This window comes from Sardina pilchardus, chromosome 16, assembly GCF_963854185.1.
Source record: "Sardina pilchardus chromosome 16, fSarPil1.1, whole genome shotgun sequence".
Classification (NCBI taxonomy): Eukaryota; Metazoa; Chordata; class Actinopteri; order Clupeiformes; family Clupeidae; genus Sardina; species Sardina pilchardus.
Window position 1 is genome coordinate 16533388 of NC_085009.1, and position 15508 is coordinate 16548895.

The 15508-nt window shown below is 52.1% G+C and overlaps 24 non-coding genes across 24 annotated transcripts; all 24 read right to left on the minus strand.

The window, feature by feature from the left end:
• Positions 1-21: 21 nt before the first annotated feature.
• Positions 22-235, minus strand: LOC134060675 (small nucleolar RNA U3). Its single transcript, XR_009935280.1, has one exon. It is a non-coding gene; the product is annotated as a small nucleolar RNA U3 (small nucleolar RNA).
• Positions 236-676: 441 nt separating this feature from the next.
• Positions 677-890, minus strand: LOC134060676 (small nucleolar RNA U3). The gene has a single exon (XR_009935281.1). It is a non-coding gene; the product is annotated as a small nucleolar RNA U3 (small nucleolar RNA).
• Positions 891-1330: 440 nt separating this feature from the next.
• Positions 1331-1544, minus strand: LOC134060677 (small nucleolar RNA U3). Its single transcript, XR_009935282.1, has one exon. It is a non-coding gene; the product is annotated as a small nucleolar RNA U3 (small nucleolar RNA).
• Positions 1545-1984: 440 nt separating this feature from the next.
• On the minus strand, positions 1985-2198 carry LOC134060678 (small nucleolar RNA U3). Its single transcript, XR_009935283.1, has one exon. It is a non-coding gene; the product is annotated as a small nucleolar RNA U3 (small nucleolar RNA).
• Positions 2199-2639: 441 nt separating this feature from the next.
• On the minus strand, positions 2640-2853 carry LOC134060679 (small nucleolar RNA U3). The gene has a single exon (XR_009935284.1). It is a non-coding gene; the product is annotated as a small nucleolar RNA U3 (small nucleolar RNA).
• A 440-nt stretch (positions 2854-3293) lies between these two features.
• Positions 3294-3507, minus strand: LOC134060681 (small nucleolar RNA U3). Its single transcript, XR_009935286.1, has one exon. It is a non-coding gene; the product is annotated as a small nucleolar RNA U3 (small nucleolar RNA).
• Positions 3508-3947: 440 nt separating this feature from the next.
• LOC134060682 (small nucleolar RNA U3) lies at positions 3948-4161 on the minus strand. The gene has a single exon (XR_009935287.1). It is a non-coding gene; the product is annotated as a small nucleolar RNA U3 (small nucleolar RNA).
• Positions 4162-4602: 441 nt separating this feature from the next.
• On the minus strand, positions 4603-4816 carry LOC134060683 (small nucleolar RNA U3). The gene has a single exon (XR_009935288.1). It is a non-coding gene; the product is annotated as a small nucleolar RNA U3 (small nucleolar RNA).
• A 440-nt stretch (positions 4817-5256) lies between these two features.
• Positions 5257-5470, minus strand: LOC134060684 (small nucleolar RNA U3). The gene has a single exon (XR_009935289.1). It is a non-coding gene; the product is annotated as a small nucleolar RNA U3 (small nucleolar RNA).
• A 440-nt stretch (positions 5471-5910) lies between these two features.
• On the minus strand, positions 5911-6124 carry LOC134060685 (small nucleolar RNA U3). The gene has a single exon (XR_009935290.1). It is a non-coding gene; the product is annotated as a small nucleolar RNA U3 (small nucleolar RNA).
• Positions 6125-6565: 441 nt separating this feature from the next.
• Positions 6566-6779, minus strand: LOC134060686 (small nucleolar RNA U3). The gene has a single exon (XR_009935291.1). It is a non-coding gene; the product is annotated as a small nucleolar RNA U3 (small nucleolar RNA).
• A 441-nt stretch (positions 6780-7220) lies between these two features.
• On the minus strand, positions 7221-7434 carry LOC134060687 (small nucleolar RNA U3). Its single transcript, XR_009935292.1, has one exon. It is a non-coding gene; the product is annotated as a small nucleolar RNA U3 (small nucleolar RNA).
• Positions 7435-7874: 440 nt separating this feature from the next.
• Positions 7875-8088, minus strand: LOC134060688 (small nucleolar RNA U3). The gene has a single exon (XR_009935293.1). It is a non-coding gene; the product is annotated as a small nucleolar RNA U3 (small nucleolar RNA).
• A 440-nt stretch (positions 8089-8528) lies between these two features.
• On the minus strand, positions 8529-8742 carry LOC134060689 (small nucleolar RNA U3). The gene has a single exon (XR_009935294.1). It is a non-coding gene; the product is annotated as a small nucleolar RNA U3 (small nucleolar RNA).
• A 441-nt stretch (positions 8743-9183) lies between these two features.
• Positions 9184-9397, minus strand: LOC134060690 (small nucleolar RNA U3). The gene has a single exon (XR_009935295.1). It is a non-coding gene; the product is annotated as a small nucleolar RNA U3 (small nucleolar RNA).
• Positions 9398-9837: 440 nt separating this feature from the next.
• On the minus strand, positions 9838-10051 carry LOC134060692 (small nucleolar RNA U3). The gene has a single exon (XR_009935297.1). It is a non-coding gene; the product is annotated as a small nucleolar RNA U3 (small nucleolar RNA).
• Positions 10052-10492: 441 nt separating this feature from the next.
• Positions 10493-10706, minus strand: LOC134060693 (small nucleolar RNA U3). The gene has a single exon (XR_009935298.1). It is a non-coding gene; the product is annotated as a small nucleolar RNA U3 (small nucleolar RNA).
• A 440-nt stretch (positions 10707-11146) lies between these two features.
• On the minus strand, positions 11147-11360 carry LOC134060694 (small nucleolar RNA U3). Its single transcript, XR_009935299.1, has one exon. It is a non-coding gene; the product is annotated as a small nucleolar RNA U3 (small nucleolar RNA).
• A 440-nt stretch (positions 11361-11800) lies between these two features.
• LOC134060696 (small nucleolar RNA U3) lies at positions 11801-12014 on the minus strand. Its single transcript, XR_009935300.1, has one exon. It is a non-coding gene; the product is annotated as a small nucleolar RNA U3 (small nucleolar RNA).
• Positions 12015-12455: 441 nt separating this feature from the next.
• LOC134060697 (small nucleolar RNA U3) lies at positions 12456-12669 on the minus strand. The gene has a single exon (XR_009935301.1). It is a non-coding gene; the product is annotated as a small nucleolar RNA U3 (small nucleolar RNA).
• Positions 12670-13109: 440 nt separating this feature from the next.
• LOC134060698 (small nucleolar RNA U3) lies at positions 13110-13323 on the minus strand. The gene has a single exon (XR_009935302.1). It is a non-coding gene; the product is annotated as a small nucleolar RNA U3 (small nucleolar RNA).
• Positions 13324-13763: 440 nt separating this feature from the next.
• Positions 13764-13977, minus strand: LOC134060699 (small nucleolar RNA U3). The gene has a single exon (XR_009935303.1). It is a non-coding gene; the product is annotated as a small nucleolar RNA U3 (small nucleolar RNA).
• A 441-nt stretch (positions 13978-14418) lies between these two features.
• On the minus strand, positions 14419-14632 carry LOC134060700 (small nucleolar RNA U3). The gene has a single exon (XR_009935304.1). It is a non-coding gene; the product is annotated as a small nucleolar RNA U3 (small nucleolar RNA).
• Positions 14633-15072: 440 nt separating this feature from the next.
• On the minus strand, positions 15073-15286 carry LOC134060701 (small nucleolar RNA U3). Its single transcript, XR_009935305.1, has one exon. It is a non-coding gene; the product is annotated as a small nucleolar RNA U3 (small nucleolar RNA).
• Between the last annotated feature and the right edge of the window lie 222 nt (positions 15287-15508).

A 15508-nucleotide genomic window follows, 5' to 3' on the forward strand; every position in this document is an offset into this window, starting at 1 on the left:
TTTTCGACAGACATGTATGCTATCACTCTGACAATACTTCTCTCCTCCTGCCCCCCGACAGGGAGCAGGAACGGTCATCAATGACAACAGACCTGAGACAAAAGTCCCGATCTCTGTCCGATTCGCGCTCAAAGAAAAGCATTATCGCTCATCATCGTGAATAGCGAGACGCAACACTTTAGAAACACATTTCTAAGTCAGAAACTATAGAAATGATCCCTGAAAGTATAGTCTTAACGTAACATAGGAGACTCGAGCAGAGCCTTTCGCGTGCTCAGTCTTCACCATGAGGGTGTCGGATCTATCCGTCAGCTGCTTTCAGGTGCCGAGCGCCGCCTCGCGACCAAGAAAAGACAGGTGACCCATGGACTCGGCTCTCCGGGGCGTCATCATGCGCGTGACGAGGCATGACGGAGCACGGAAATGGAGCGAGTAGCATGCGTGCTGGAGTTGTGCGACGAAAGGAGCCAGAATGCCAGTGTCAAACAGCAAAGAGAGAGTCAAAGCGCAGATTTGCCACTACATGTAGCAGGTTGTAGGGGGCAGGGGGCGGGGGGGTTCAGACAAACGGCATAGAACTCTGTGACACAGCATGCAGCGAGACGTCAGACAGCTGATCAGCTCGGACGTACTTCTCTACGATTTCATATGCTCATTTTCGACAGACATGTATGCTATCACTCTGACAATACTTCTCTCCTCCTGCCCCCCGACAGGGAGCAGGAACGGTCATCAATGACAACAGACCTGAGACAAAAGTCCCGATCTCTGTCCGATTCGCGCTCAAAGAAAAGCATTATCGCTCATCATCGTGAATAGCGAGACGCAACACTTTAGAAACACATTTCTAAGTCAGAAACTATAGAAATGATCCCTGAAAGTATAGTCTTAACGTAACATAGGAGACTCGAGCAGAGCCTTTCGCGTGCTCAGTCTTCACCATGAGGGTGTCGGATCTATCCGTCAGCTGCTTTCAGGTGCCGAGCGCCGCCTCGCGACCAAGAAAAGACAGGTGACCCATGGACTCGGCTCTCCGGGGCGTCATCATGCGCGTGACGAGGCATGACGGAGCACGGAAATGGCGCGAGTAGCATGCGTGCTGGAGTTGTGCGACGAAAGGAGCCAGAGTGCCAGTGTCAAACAGCAAAGAGAGAGTCAAAGCGCAGATTTGCCACTACATGTAGCAGGTTGTAGGGGGCAGGGGGGGGGGGGTTCAGACAAACGGCATAGAACTCTGTGACACAGCATGCAGCGAGACGTCAGACAGCTGATCAGCTCGGACGTACTTCTCTACGATTTCATATGCTCATTTTCGACAGACATGTATGCTATCACTCTGACAATACTTCTCTCCTCCTGCCCCCCGACAGGGAGCAGGAACGGTCATCAATGACAACAGACCTGAGACAAAAGTCCCGATCTCTGTCCGATTCGCGCTCAAAGAAAAGCATTATCGCTCATCATCGTGAATAGCGAGACGCAACACTTTAGAAACACATTTCTAAGTCAGAAACTATAGAAATGATCCCTGAAAGTATAGTCTTAACGTAACATAGGAGACTCGAGCAGAGCCTTTCGCGTGCTCAGTCTTCACCATGAGGGTGTCGGATCTATCCGTCAGCTGCTTTCAGGTGCCGAGCGCCGCCTCGCGACCAAGAAAAGACAGGTGACCCATGGACTCGGCTCTCCGGGGCGTCATCATGCGCGTGACGAGGCATGACGGAGCACGGAAATGGCGCGAGTAGCATGCGTGCTGGAGTTGTGCGACGAAAGGAGCCAGAGTGCCAGTGTCAAACAGCAAAGAGAGAGTCAAAGCGCAGATTTGCCACTACATGTAGCAGGTTGTAGGGGGCAGGGGGGGGGGGGTTCAGACAAACGGCATAGAACTCTGTGACACAGCATGCAGCGAGACGTCAGACAGCTGATCAGCTCGGACGTACTTCTCTACGATTTCATATGCTCATTTTCGACAGACATGTATGCTATCACTCTGACAATACTTCTCTCCTCCTGCCCCCCGACAGGGAGCAGGAACGGTCATCAATGACAACAGACCTGAGACAAAAGTCCCGATCTCTGTCCGATTCGCGCTCAAAGAAAAGCATTATCGCTCATCATCGTGAATAGCGAGACGCAACACTTTAGAAACACATTTCTAAGTCAGAAACTATAGAAATGATCCCTGAAAGTATAGTCTTAACGTAACATAGGAGACTCGAGCAGAGCCTTTCGCGTGCTCAGTCTTCACCATGAGGGTGTCGGATCTATCCGTCAGCTGCTTTCAGGTGCCGAGCGCCGCCTCGCGACCAGGAAAAGACAGGTGACCCATGGACTCGGCTCTCCGGGGCGTCATCATGCGCGTGACGAGGCATGACGGAGCACGGAAATGGAGCGAGTAGCATGCGTGCTGGAGTTGTGCGACGAAAGGAGCCAGAATGCCAGTGTCAAACAGCAAAGAGAGAGTCAAAGCGCAGATTTGCCACTACATGTAGCAGGTTGTAGGGGGCAGGGGGCGGGGGGGTTCAGACAAACGGCATAGAACTCTGTGACACAGCATGCAGCGAGACGTCAGACAGCTGATCAGCTCGGACGTACTTCTCTACGATTTCATATGCTCATTTTCGACAGACATGTATGCTATCACTCTGACAATACTTCTCTCCTCCTGCCCCCCGACAGGGAGCAGGAACGGTCATCAATGACAACAGACCTGAGACAAAAGTCCCGATCTCTGTCCGATTCGCGCTCAAAGAAAAGCATTATCGCTCATCATCGTGAATAGCGAGACGCAACACTTTAGAAACACATTTCTAAGTCAGAAACTATAGAAATGATCCCTGAAAGTATAGTCTTAACGTAACATAGGAGACTCGAGCAGAGCCTTTCGCGTGCTCAGTCTTCACCATGAGGGTGTCGGATCTATCCGTCAGCTGCTTTCAGGTGCCGAGCGCCGCCTCGCGACCAAGAAAAGACAGGTGACCCATGGACTCGGCTCTCCGGGGCGTCATCATGCGCGTGACGAGGCATGACGGAGCACGGAAATGGCGCGAGTAGCATGCGTGCTGGAGTTGTGCGACGAAAGGAGCCAGAGTGCCAGTGTCAAACAGCAAAGAGAGAGTCAAAGCGCAGATTTGCCACTACATGTAGCAGGTTGTAGGGGGCAGGGGGGGGGGGGTTCAGACAAACGGCATAGAACTCTGTGACACAGCATGCAGCGAGACGTCAGACAGCTGATCAGCTCGGACGTACTTCTCTACGATTTCATATGCTCATTTTCGACAGACATGTATGCTATCACTCTGACAATACTTCTCTCCTCCTGCCCCCCGACAGGGAGCAGGAACGGTCATCAATGACAACAGACCTGAGACAAAAGTCCCGATCTCTGTCCGATTCGCGCTCAAAGAAAAGCATTATCGCTCATCATCGTGAATAGCGAGACGCAACACTTTAGAAACACATTTCTAAGTCAGAAACTATAGAAATGATCCCTGAAAGTATAGTCTTAACGTAACATAGGAGACTCGAGCAGAGCCTTTCGCGTGCTCAGTCTTCACCATGAGGGTGTCGGATCTATCCGTCAGCTGCTTTCAGGTGCCGAGCGCCGCCTCGCGACCAAGAAAAGACAGGTGACCCATGGACTCGGCTCTCCGGGGCGTCATCATGCGCGTGACGAGGCATGACGGAGCACGGAAATGGCGCGAGTAGCATGCGTGCTGGAGTTGTGCGACGAAAGGAGCCAGAGTGCCAGTGTCAAACAGCAAAGAGAGAGTCAAAGCGCAGATTTGCCACTACATGTAGCAGGTTGTAGGGGGCAGGGGGGGGGGGGTTCAGACAAACGGCATAGAACTCTGTGACACAGCATGCAGCGAGACGTCAGACAGCTGATCAGCTCGGACGTACTTCTCTACGATTTCATATGCTCATTTTCGACAGACATGTATGCTATCACTCTGACAATACTTCTCTCCTCCTGCCCCCCGACAGGGAGCAGGAACGGTCATCAATGACAACAGACCTGAGACAAAAGTCCCGATCTCTGTCCGATTCGCGCTCAAAGAAAAGCATTATCGCTCATCATCGTGAATAGCGAGACGCAACACTTTAGAAACACATTTCTAAGTCAGAAACTATAGAAATGATCCCTGAAAGTATAGTCTTAACGTAACATAGGAGACTCGAGCAGAGCCTTTCGCGTGCTCAGTCTTCACCATGAGGGTGTCGGATCTATCCGTCAGCTGCTTTCAGGTGCCGAGCGCCGCCTCGCGACCAGGAAAAGACAGGTGACCCATGGACTCGGCTCTCCGGGGCGTCATCATGCGCGTGACGAGGCATGACGGAGCACGGAAATGGAGCGAGTAGCATGCGTGCTGGAGTTGTGCGACGAAAGGAGCCAGAATGCCAGTGTCAAACAGCAAAGAGAGAGTCAAAGCGCAGATTTGCCACTACATGTAGCAGGTTGTAGGGGGCAGGGGGCGGGGGGGTTCAGACAAACGGCATAGAACTCTGTGACACAGCATGCAGCGAGACGTCAGACAGCTGATCAGCTCGGACGTACTTCTCTACGATTTCATATGCTCATTTTCGACAGACATGTATGCTATCACTCTGACAATACTTCTCTCCTCCTGCCCCCCGACAGGGAGCAGGAACGGTCATCAATGACAACAGACCTGAGACAAAAGTCCCGATCTCTGTCCGATTCGCGCTCAAAGAAAAGCATTATCGCTCATCATCGTGAATAGCGAGACGCAACACTTTAGAAACACATTTCTAAGTCAGAAACTATAGAAATGATCCCTGAAAGTATAGTCTTAACGTAACATAGGAGACTCGAGCAGAGCCTTTCGCGTGCTCAGTCTTCACCATGAGGGTGTCGGATCTATCCGTCAGCTGCTTTCAGGTGCCGAGCGCCGCCTCGCGACCAAGAAAAGACAGGTGACCCATGGACTCGGCTCTCCGGGGCGTCATCATGCGCGTGACGAGGCATGACGGAGCACGGAAATGGCGCGAGTAGCATGCGTGCTGGAGTTGTGCGACGAAAGGAGCCAGAGTGCCAGTGTCAAACAGCAAAGAGAGAGTCAAAGCGCAGATTTGCCACTACATGTAGCAGGTTGTAGGGGGCAGGGGGGGGGGGGTTCAGACAAACGGCATAGAACTCTGTGACACAGCATGCAGCGAGACGTCAGACAGCTGATCAGCTCGGACGTACTTCTCTACGATTTCATATGCTCATTTTCGACAGACATGTATGCTATCACTCTGACAATACTTCTCTCCTCCTGCCCCCCGACAGGGAGCAGGAACGGTCATCAATGACAACAGACCTGAGACAAAAGTCCCGATCTCTGTCCGATTCGCGCTCAAAGAAAAGCATTATCGCTCATCATCGTGAATAGCGAGACGCAACACTTTAGAAACACATTTCTAAGTCAGAAACTATAGAAATGATCCCTGAAAGTATAGTCTTAACGTAACATAGGAGACTCGAGCAGAGCCTTTCGCGTGCTCAGTCTTCACCATGAGGGTGTCGGATCTATCCGTCAGCTGCTTTCAGGTGCCGAGCGCCGCCTCGCGACCAAGAAAAGACAGGTGACCCATGGACTCGGCTCTCCGGGGCGTCATCATGCGCGTGACGAGGCATGACGGAGCACGGAAATGGCGCGAGTAGCATGCGTGCTGGAGTTGTGCGACGAAAGGAGCCAGAGTGCCAGTGTCAAACAGCAAAGAGAGAGTCAAAGCGCAGATTTGCCACTACATGTAGCAGGTTGTAGGGGGCAGGGGGGGGGGGGTTCAGACAAACGGCATAGAACTCTGTGACACAGCATGCAGCGAGACGTCAGACAGCTGATCAGCTCGGACGTACTTCTCTACGATTTCATATGCTCATTTTCGACAGACATGTATGCTATCACTCTGACAATACTTCTCTCCTCCTGCCCCCCGACAGGGAGCAGGAACGGTCATCAATGACAACAGACCTGAGACAAAAGTCCCGATCTCTGTCCGATTCGCGCTCAAAGAAAAGCATTATCGCTCATCATCGTGAATAGCGAGACGCAACACTTTAGAAACACATTTCTAAGTCAGAAACTATAGAAATGATCCCTGAAAGTATAGTCTTAACGTAACATAGGAGACTCGAGCAGAGCCTTTCGCGTGCTCAGTCTTCACCATGAGGGTGTCGGATCTATCCGTCAGCTGCTTTCAGGTGCCGAGCGCCGCCTCGCGACCAGGAAAAGACAGGTGACCCATGGACTCGGCTCTCCGGGGCGTCATCATGCGCGTGACGAGGCATGACGGAGCACGGAAATGGCGCGAGTAGCATGCGTGCTGGAGTTGTGCGACGAAAGGAGCCAGAATGCCAGTGTCAAACAGCAAAGAGAGAGTCAAAGCGCAGATTTGCCACTACATGTAGCAGGTTGTAGGGGGCAGGGGGCGGGGGGGTTCAGACAAACGGCATAGAACTCTGTGACACAGCATGCAGCGAGACGTCAGACAGCTGATCAGCTCGGACGTACTTCTCTACGATTTCATATGCTCATTTTCGACAGACATGTATGCTATCACTCTGACAATACTTCTCTCCTCCTGCCCCCCGACAGGGAGCAGGAACGGTCATCAATGACAACAGACCTGAGACAAAAGTCCCGATCTCTGTCCGATTCGCGCTCAAAGAAAAGCATTATCGCTCATCATCGTGAATAGCGAGACGCAACACTTTAGAAACACATTTCTAAGTCAGAAACTATAGAAATGATCCCTGAAAGTATAGTCTTAACGTAACATAGGAGACTCGAGCAGAGCCTTTCGCGTGCTCAGTCTTCACCATGAGGGTGTCGGATCTATCCGTCAGCTGCTTTCAGGTGCCGAGCGCCGCCTCGCGACCAGGAAAAGACAGGTGACCCATGGACTCGGCTCTCCGGGGCGTCATCATGCGCGTGACGAGGCATGACGGAGCACGGAAATGGAGCGAGTAGCATGCGTGCTGGAGTTGTGCGACGAAAGGAGCCAGAATGCCAGTGTCAAACAGCAAAGAGAGAGTCAAAGCGCAGATTTGCCACTACATGTAGCAGGTTGTAGGGGGCAGGGGGCGGGGGGGTTCAGACAAACGGCATAGAACTCTGTGACACAGCATGCAGCGAGACGTCAGACAGCTGATCAGCTCGGACGTACTTCTCTACGATTTCATATGCTCATTTTCGACAGACATGTATGCTATCACTCTGACAATACTTCTCTCCTCCTGCCCCCCGACAGGGAGCAGGAACGGTCATCAATGACAACAGACCTGAGACAAAAGTCCCGATCTCTGTCCGATTCGCGCTCAAAGAAAAGCATTATCGCTCATCATCGTGAATAGCGAGACGCAACACTTTAGAAACACATTTCTAAGTCAGAAACTATAGAAATGATCCCTGAAAGTATAGTCTTAACGTAACATAGGAGACTCGAGCAGAGCCTTTCGCGTGCTCAGTCTTCACCATGAGGGTGTCGGATCTATCCGTCAGCTGCTTTCAGGTGCCGAGCGCCGCCTCGCGACCAAGAAAAGACAGGTGACCCATGGACTCGGCTCTCCGGGGCGTCATCATGCGCGTGACGAGGCATGACGGAGCACGGAAATGGCGCGAGTAGCATGCGTGCTGGAGTTGTGCGACGAAAGGAGCCAGAGTGCCAGTGTCAAACAGCAAAGAGAGAGTCAAAGCGCAGATTTGCCACTACATGTAGCAGGTTGTAGGGGGCAGGGGGGGGGGGGTTCAGACAAACGGCATAGAACTCTGTGACACAGCATGCAGCGAGACGTCAGACAGCTGATCAGCTCGGACGTACTTCTCTACGATTTCATATGCTCATTTTCGACAGACATGTATGCTATCACTCTGACAATACTTCTCTCCTCCTGCCCCCCGACAGGGAGCAGGAACGGTCATCAATGACAACAGACCTGAGACAAAAGTCCCGATCTCTGTCCGATTCGCGCTCAAAGAAAAGCATTATCGCTCATCATCGTGAATAGCGAGACGCAACACTTTAGAAACACATTTCTAAGTCAGAAACTATAGAAATGATCCCTGAAAGTATAGTCTTAACGTAACATAGGAGACTCGAGCAGAGCCTTTCGCGTGCTCAGTCTTCACCATGAGGGTGTCGGATCTATCCGTCAGCTGCTTTCAGGTGCCGAGCGCCGCCTCGCGACCAAGAAAAGACAGGTGACCCATGGACTCGGCTCTCCGGGGCGTCATCATGCGCGTGACGAGGCATGACGGAGCACGGAAATGGCGCGAGTAGCATGCGTGCTGGAGTTGTGCGACGAAAGGAGCCAGAGTGCCAGTGTCAAACAGCAAAGAGAGAGTCAAAGCGCAGATTTGCCACTACATGTAGCAGGTTGTAGGGGGCAGGGGGGGGGGGGTTCAGACAAACGGCATAGAACTCTGTGACACAGCATGCAGCGAGACGTCAGACAGCTGATCAGCTCGGACGTACTTCTCTACGATTTCATATGCTCATTTTCGACAGACATGTATGCTATCACTCTGACAATACTTCTCTCCTCCTGCCCCCCGACAGGGAGCAGGAACGGTCATCAATGACAACAGACCTGAGACAAAAGTCCCGATCTCTGTCCGATTCGCGCTCAAAGAAAAGCATTATCGCTCATCATCGTGAATAGCGAGACGCAACACTTTAGAAACACATTTCTAAGTCAGAAACTATAGAAATGATCCCTGAAAGTATAGTCTTAACGTAACATAGGAGACTCGAGCAGAGCCTTTCGCGTGCTCAGTCTTCACCATGAGGGTGTCGGATCTATCCGTCAGCTGCTTTCAGGTGCCGAGCGCCGCCTCGCGACCAGGAAAAGACAGGTGACCCATGGACTCGGCTCTCCGGGGCGTCATCATGCGCGTGACGAGGCATGACGGAGCACGGAAATGGAGCGAGTAGCATGCGTGCTGGAGTTGTGCGACGAAAGGAGCCAGAATGCCAGTGTCAAACAGCAAAGAGAGAGTCAAAGCGCAGATTTGCCACTACATGTAGCAGGTTGTAGGGGGCAGGGGGCGGGGGGGTTCAGACAAACGGCATAGAACTCTGTGACACAGCATGCAGCGAGACGTCAGACAGCTGATCAGCTCGGACGTACTTCTCTACGATTTCATATGCTCATTTTCGACAGACATGTATGCTATCACTCTGACAATACTTCTCTCCTCCTGCCCCCCGACAGGGAGCAGGAACGGTCATCAATGACAACAGACCTGAGACAAAAGTCCCGATCTCTGTCCGATTCGCGCTCAAAGAAAAGCATTATCGCTCATCATCGTGAATAGCGAGACGCAACACTTTAGAAACACATTTCTAAGTCAGAAACTATAGAAATGATCCCTGAAAGTATAGTCTTAACGTAACATAGGAGACTCGAGCAGAGCCTTTCGCGTGCTCAGTCTTCACCATGAGGGTGTCGGATCTATCCGTCAGCTGCTTTCAGGTGCCGAGCGCCGCCTCGCGACCAAGAAAAGACAGGTGACCCATGGACTCGGCTCTCCGGGGCGTCATCATGCGCGTGACGAGGCATGACGGAGCACGGAAATGGCGCGAGTAGCATGCGTGCTGGAGTTGTGCGACGAAAGGAGCCAGAGTGCCAGTGTCAAACAGCAAAGAGAGAGTCAAAGCGCAGATTTGCCACTACATGTAGCAGGTTGTAGGGGGCAGGGGGGGGGGGGTTCAGACAAACGGCATAGAACTCTGTGACACAGCATGCAGCGAGACGTCAGACAGCTGATCAGCTCGGACGTACTTCTCTACGATTTCATATGCTCATTTTCGACAGACATGTATGCTATCACTCTGACAATACTTCTCTCCTCCTGCCCCCCGACAGGGAGCAGGAACGGTCATCAATGACAACAGACCTGAGACAAAAGTCCCGATCTCTGTCCGATTCGCGCTCAAAGAAAAGCATTATCGCTCATCATCGTGAATAGCGAGACGCAACACTTTAGAAACACATTTCTAAGTCAGAAACTATAGAAATGATCCCTGAAAGTATAGTCTTAACGTAACATAGGAGACTCGAGCAGAGCCTTTCGCGTGCTCAGTCTTCACCATGAGGGTGTCGGATCTATCCGTCAGCTGCTTTCAGGTGCCGAGCGCCGCCTCGCGACCAGGAAAAGACAGGTGACCCATGGACTCGGCTCTCCGGGGCGTCATCATGCGCGTGACGAGGCATGACGGAGCACGGAAATGGAGCGAGTAGCATGCGTGCTGGAGTTGTGCGACAAAAGGAGCCAGAATGCCAGTGTCAAACAGCAAAGAGAGAGTCAAAGCGCAGATTTGCCACTACATGTAGCAGGTTGTAGGGGGCAGGGGGCGGGGGGGTTCAGACAAACGGCATAGAACTCTGTGACACAGCATGCAGCGAGACGTCAGACAGCTGATCAGCTCGGACGTACTTCTCTACGATTTCATATGCTCATTTTCGACAGACATGTATGCTATCACTCTGACAATACTTCTCTCCTCCTGCCCCCCGACAGGGAGCAGGAACGGTCATCAATGACAACAGACCTGAGACAAAAGTCCCGATCTCTGTCCGATTCGCGCTCAAAGAAAAGCATTATCGCTCATCATCGTGAATAGCGAGACGCAACACTTTAGAAACACATTTCTAAGTCAGAAACTATAGAAATGATCCCTGAAAGTATAGTCTTAACGTAACATAGGAGACTCGAGCAGAGCCTTTCGCGTGCTCAGTCTTCACCATGAGGGTGTCGGATCTATCCGTCAGCTGCTTTCAGGTGCCGAGCGCCGCCTCGCGACCAAGAAAAGACAGGTGACCCATGGACTCGGCTCTCCGGGGCGTCATCATGCGCGTGACGAGGCATGACGGAGCACGGAAATGGCGCGAGTAGCATGCGTGCTGGAGTTGTGCGACGAAAGGAGCCAGAGTGCCAGTGTCAAACAGCAAAGAGAGAGTCAAAGCGCAGATTTGCCACTACATGTAGCAGGTTGTAGGGGGCAGGGGGGGGGGGGTTCAGACAAACGGCATAGAACTCTGTGACACAGCATGCAGCGAGACGTCAGACAGCTGATCAGCTCGGACGTACTTCTCTACGATTTCATATGCTCATTTTCGACAGACATGTATGCTATCACTCTGACAATACTTCTCTCCTCCTGCCCCCCGACAGGGAGCAGGAACGGTCATCAATGACAACAGACCTGAGACAAAAGTCCCGATCTCTGTCCGATTCGCGCTCAAAGAAAAGCATTATCGCTCATCATCGTGAATAGCGAGACGCAACACTTTAGAAACACATTTCTAAGTCAGAAACTATAGAAATGATCCCTGAAAGTATAGTCTTAACGTAACATAGGAGACTCGAGCAGAGCCTTTCGCGTGCTCAGTCTTCACCATGAGGGTGTCGGATCTATCCGTCAGCTGCTTTCAGGTGCCGAGCGCCGCCTCGCGACCAAGAAAAGACAGGTGACCCATGGACTCGGCTCTCCGGGGCGTCATCATGCGCGTGACGAGGCATGACGGAGCACGGAAATGGCGCGAGTAGCATGCGTGCTGGAGTTGTGCGACGAAAGGAGCCAGAGTGCCAGTGTCAAACAGCAAAGAGAGAGTCAAAGCGCAGATTTGCCACTACATGTAGCAGGTTGTAGGGGGCAGGGGGGGGGGGGTTCAGACAAACGGCATAGAACTCTGTGACACAGCATGCAGCGAGACGTCAGACAGCTGATCAGCTCGGACGTACTTCTCTACGATTTCATATGCTCATTTTCGACAGACATGTATGCTATCACTCTGACAATACTTCTCTCCTCCTGCCCCCCGACAGGGAGCAGGAACGGTCATCAATGACAACAGACCTGAGACAAAAGTCCCGATCTCTGTCCGATTCGCGCTCAAAGAAAAGCATTATCGCTCATCATCGTGAATAGCGAGACGCAACACTTTAGAAACACATTTCTAAGTCAGAAACTATAGAAATGATCCCTGAAAGTATAGTCTTAACGTAACATAGGAGACTCGAGCAGAGCCTTTCGCGTGCTCAGTCTTCACCATGAGGGTGTCGGATCTATCCGTCAGCTGCTTTCAGGTGCCGAGCGCCGCCTCGCGACCAGGAAAAGACAGGTGACCCATGGACTCGGCTCTCCGGGGCGTCATCATGCGCGTGACGAGGCATGACGGAGCACGGAAATGGAGCGAGTAGCATGCGTGCTGGAGTTGTGCGACGAAAGGAGCCAGAATGCCAGTGTCAAACAGCAAAGAGAGAGTCAAAGCGCAGATTTGCCACTACATGTAGCAGGTTGTAGGGGGCAGGGGGCGGGGGGGTTCAGACAAACGGCATAGAACTCTGTGACACAGCATGCAGCGAGACGTCAGACAGCTGATCAGCTCGGACGTACTTCTCTACGATTTCATATGCTCATTTTCGACAGACATGTATGCTATCACTCTGACAATACTTCTCTCCTCCTGCCCCCCGACAGGGAGCAGGAACGGTCATCAATGACAACAGACCTGAGACAAAAGTCCCGATCTCTGTCCGATTCGCGCTCAAAGAAAAGCATTATCGCTCATCATCGTGAATAGCGAGACGCAACACTTTAGAAACACATTTCTAAGTCAGAAACTATAGAAATGATCCCTGAAAGTATAGTCTTAACGTAACATAGGAGACTCGAGCAGAGCCTTTCGCGTGCTCAGTCTTCACCATGAGGGTGTCGGATCTATCCGTCAGCTGCTTTCAGGTGCCGAGCGCCGCCTCGCGACCAAGAAAAGACAGGTGACCCATGGACTCGGCTCTCCGGGGCGTCATCATGCGCGTGACGAGGCATGACGGAGCACGGAAATGGCGCGAGTAGCATGCGTGCTGGAGTTGTGCGACGAAAGGAGCCAGAGTGCCAGTGTCAAACAGCAAAGAGAGAGTCAAAGCGCAGATTTGCCACTACATGTAGCAGGTTGTAGGGGGCAGGGGGGGGGGGGTTCAGACAAACGGCATAGAACTCTGTGACACAGCATGCAGCGAGACGTCAGACAGCTGATCAGCTCGGACGTACTTCTCTACGATTTCATATGCTCATTTTCGACAGACATGTATGCTATCACTCTGACAATACTTCTCTCCTCCTGCCCCCCGACAGGGAGCAGGAACGGTCATCAATGACAACAGACCTGAGACAAAAGTCCCGATCTCTGTCCGATTCGCGCTCAAAGAAAAGCATTATCGCTCATCATCGTGAATAGCGAGACGCAACACTTTAGAAACACATTTCTAAGTCAGAAACTATAGAAATGATCCCTGAAAGTATAGTCTTAACGTAACATAGGAGACTCGAGCAGAGCCTTTCGCGTGCTCAGTCTTCACCATGAGGGTGTCGGATCTATCCGTCAGCTGCTTTCAGGTGCCGAGCGCCGCCTCGCGACCAAGAAAAGACAGGTGACCCATGGACTCGGCTCTCCGGGGCGTCATCATGCGCGTGACGAGGCATGACGGAGCACGGAAATGGCGCGAGTAGCATGCGTGCTGGAGTTGTGCGACGAAAGGAGCCAGAGTGCCAGTGTCAAACAGCAAAGAGAGAGTCAAAGCGCAGATTTGCCACTACATGTAGCAGGTTGTAGGGGGCAGGGGGGGGGGGGTTCAGACAAACGGCATAGAACTCTGTGACACAGCATGCAGCGAGACGTCAGACAGCTGATCAGCTCGGACGTACTTCTCTACGATTTCATATGCTCATTTTCGACAGACATGTATGCTATCACTCTGACAATACTTCTCTCCTCCTGCCCCCCGACAGGGAGCAGGAACGGTCATCAATGACAACAGACCTGAGACAAAAGTCCCGATCTCTGTCCGATTCGCGCTCAAAGAAAAGCATTATCGCTCATCATCGTGAATAGCGAGACGCAACACTTTAGAAACACATTTCTAAGTCAGAAACTATAGAAATGATCCCTGAAAGTATAGTCTTAACGTAACATAGGAGACTCGAGCAGAGCCTTTCGCGTGCTCAGTCTTCACCATGAGGGTGTCGGATCTATCCGTCAGCTGCTTTCAGGTGCCGAGCGCCGCCTCGCGACCAGGAAAAGACAGGTGACCCATGGACTCGGCTCTCCGGGGCGTCATCATGCGCGTGACGAGGCATGACGGAGCACGGAAATGGAGCGAGTAGCATGCGTGCTGGAGTTGTGCGACGAAAGGAGCCAGAATGCCAGTGTCAAACAGCAAAGAGAGAGTCAAAGCGCAGATTTGCCACTACATGTAGCAGGTTGTAGGGGGCAGGGGGCGGGGGGGTTCAGACAAACGGCATAGAACTCTGTGACACAGCATGCAGCGAGACGTCAGACAGCTGATCAGCTCGGACGTACTTCTCTACGATTTCATATGCTCATTTTCGACAGACATGTATGCTATCACTCTGACAATACTTCTCTCCTCCTGCCCCCCGACAGGGAGCAGGAACGGTCATCAATGACAACAGACCTGAGACAAAAGTCCCGATCTCTGTCCGATTCGCGCTCAAAGAAAAGCATTATCGCTCATCATCGTGAATAGCGAGACGCAACACTTTAGAAACACATTTCTAAGTCAGAAACTATAGAAATGATCCCTGAAAGTATAGTCTTAACGTAACATAGGAGACTCGAGCAGAGCCTTTCGCGTGCTCAGTCTTCACCATGAGGGTGTCGGATCTATCCGTCAGCTGCTTTCAGGTGCCGAGCGCCGCCTCGCGACCAAGAAAAGACAGGTGACCCATGGACTCGGCTCTCCGGGGCGTCATCATGCGCGTGACGAGGCATGACGGAGCACGGAAATGGCGCGAGTAGCATGCGTGCTGGAGTTGTGCGACGAAAGGAGCCAGAGTGCCAGTGTCAAACAGCAAAGAGAGAGTCAAAGCGCAGATTTGCCACTACATGTAGCAGGTTGTAGGGGGCAGGGGGGGGGGGGTTCAGACAAACGGCATAGAACTCTGTGACACAGCATGCAGCGAGACGTCAGACAGCTGATCAGCTCGGACGTACTTCTCTACGATTTCATATGCTCATTTTCGACAGACATGTATGCTATCACTCTGACAATACTTCTCTCCTCCTGCCCCCCGACAGGGAGCAGGAACGGTCATCAATGACAACAGACCTGAGACAAAAGTCCCGATCTCTGTCCGATTCGCGCTCAAAGAAAAGCATTATCGCTCATCATCGTGAATAGCGAGACGCAACACTTTAGAAACACATTTCTAAGTCAGAAACTATAGAAATGATCCCTGAAAGTATAGTCTTAACGTAACATAGGAGACTCGAGCAGAGCCTTTCGCGTGCTCAGTCTTCACCATGAGGGTGTCGGATCTATCCGTCAGCTGCTTTCAGGTGCCGAGCGCCGCCTCGCGACCAGGAAAAGACAGGTGACCCATGGACTCGGCTCTCCGGGGCGTCATCATGCGCGTGACGAGGCATGACGGAGCACGGAAATGGAGCGAGTAGCATGCGTGCTGGAGTTGTGCG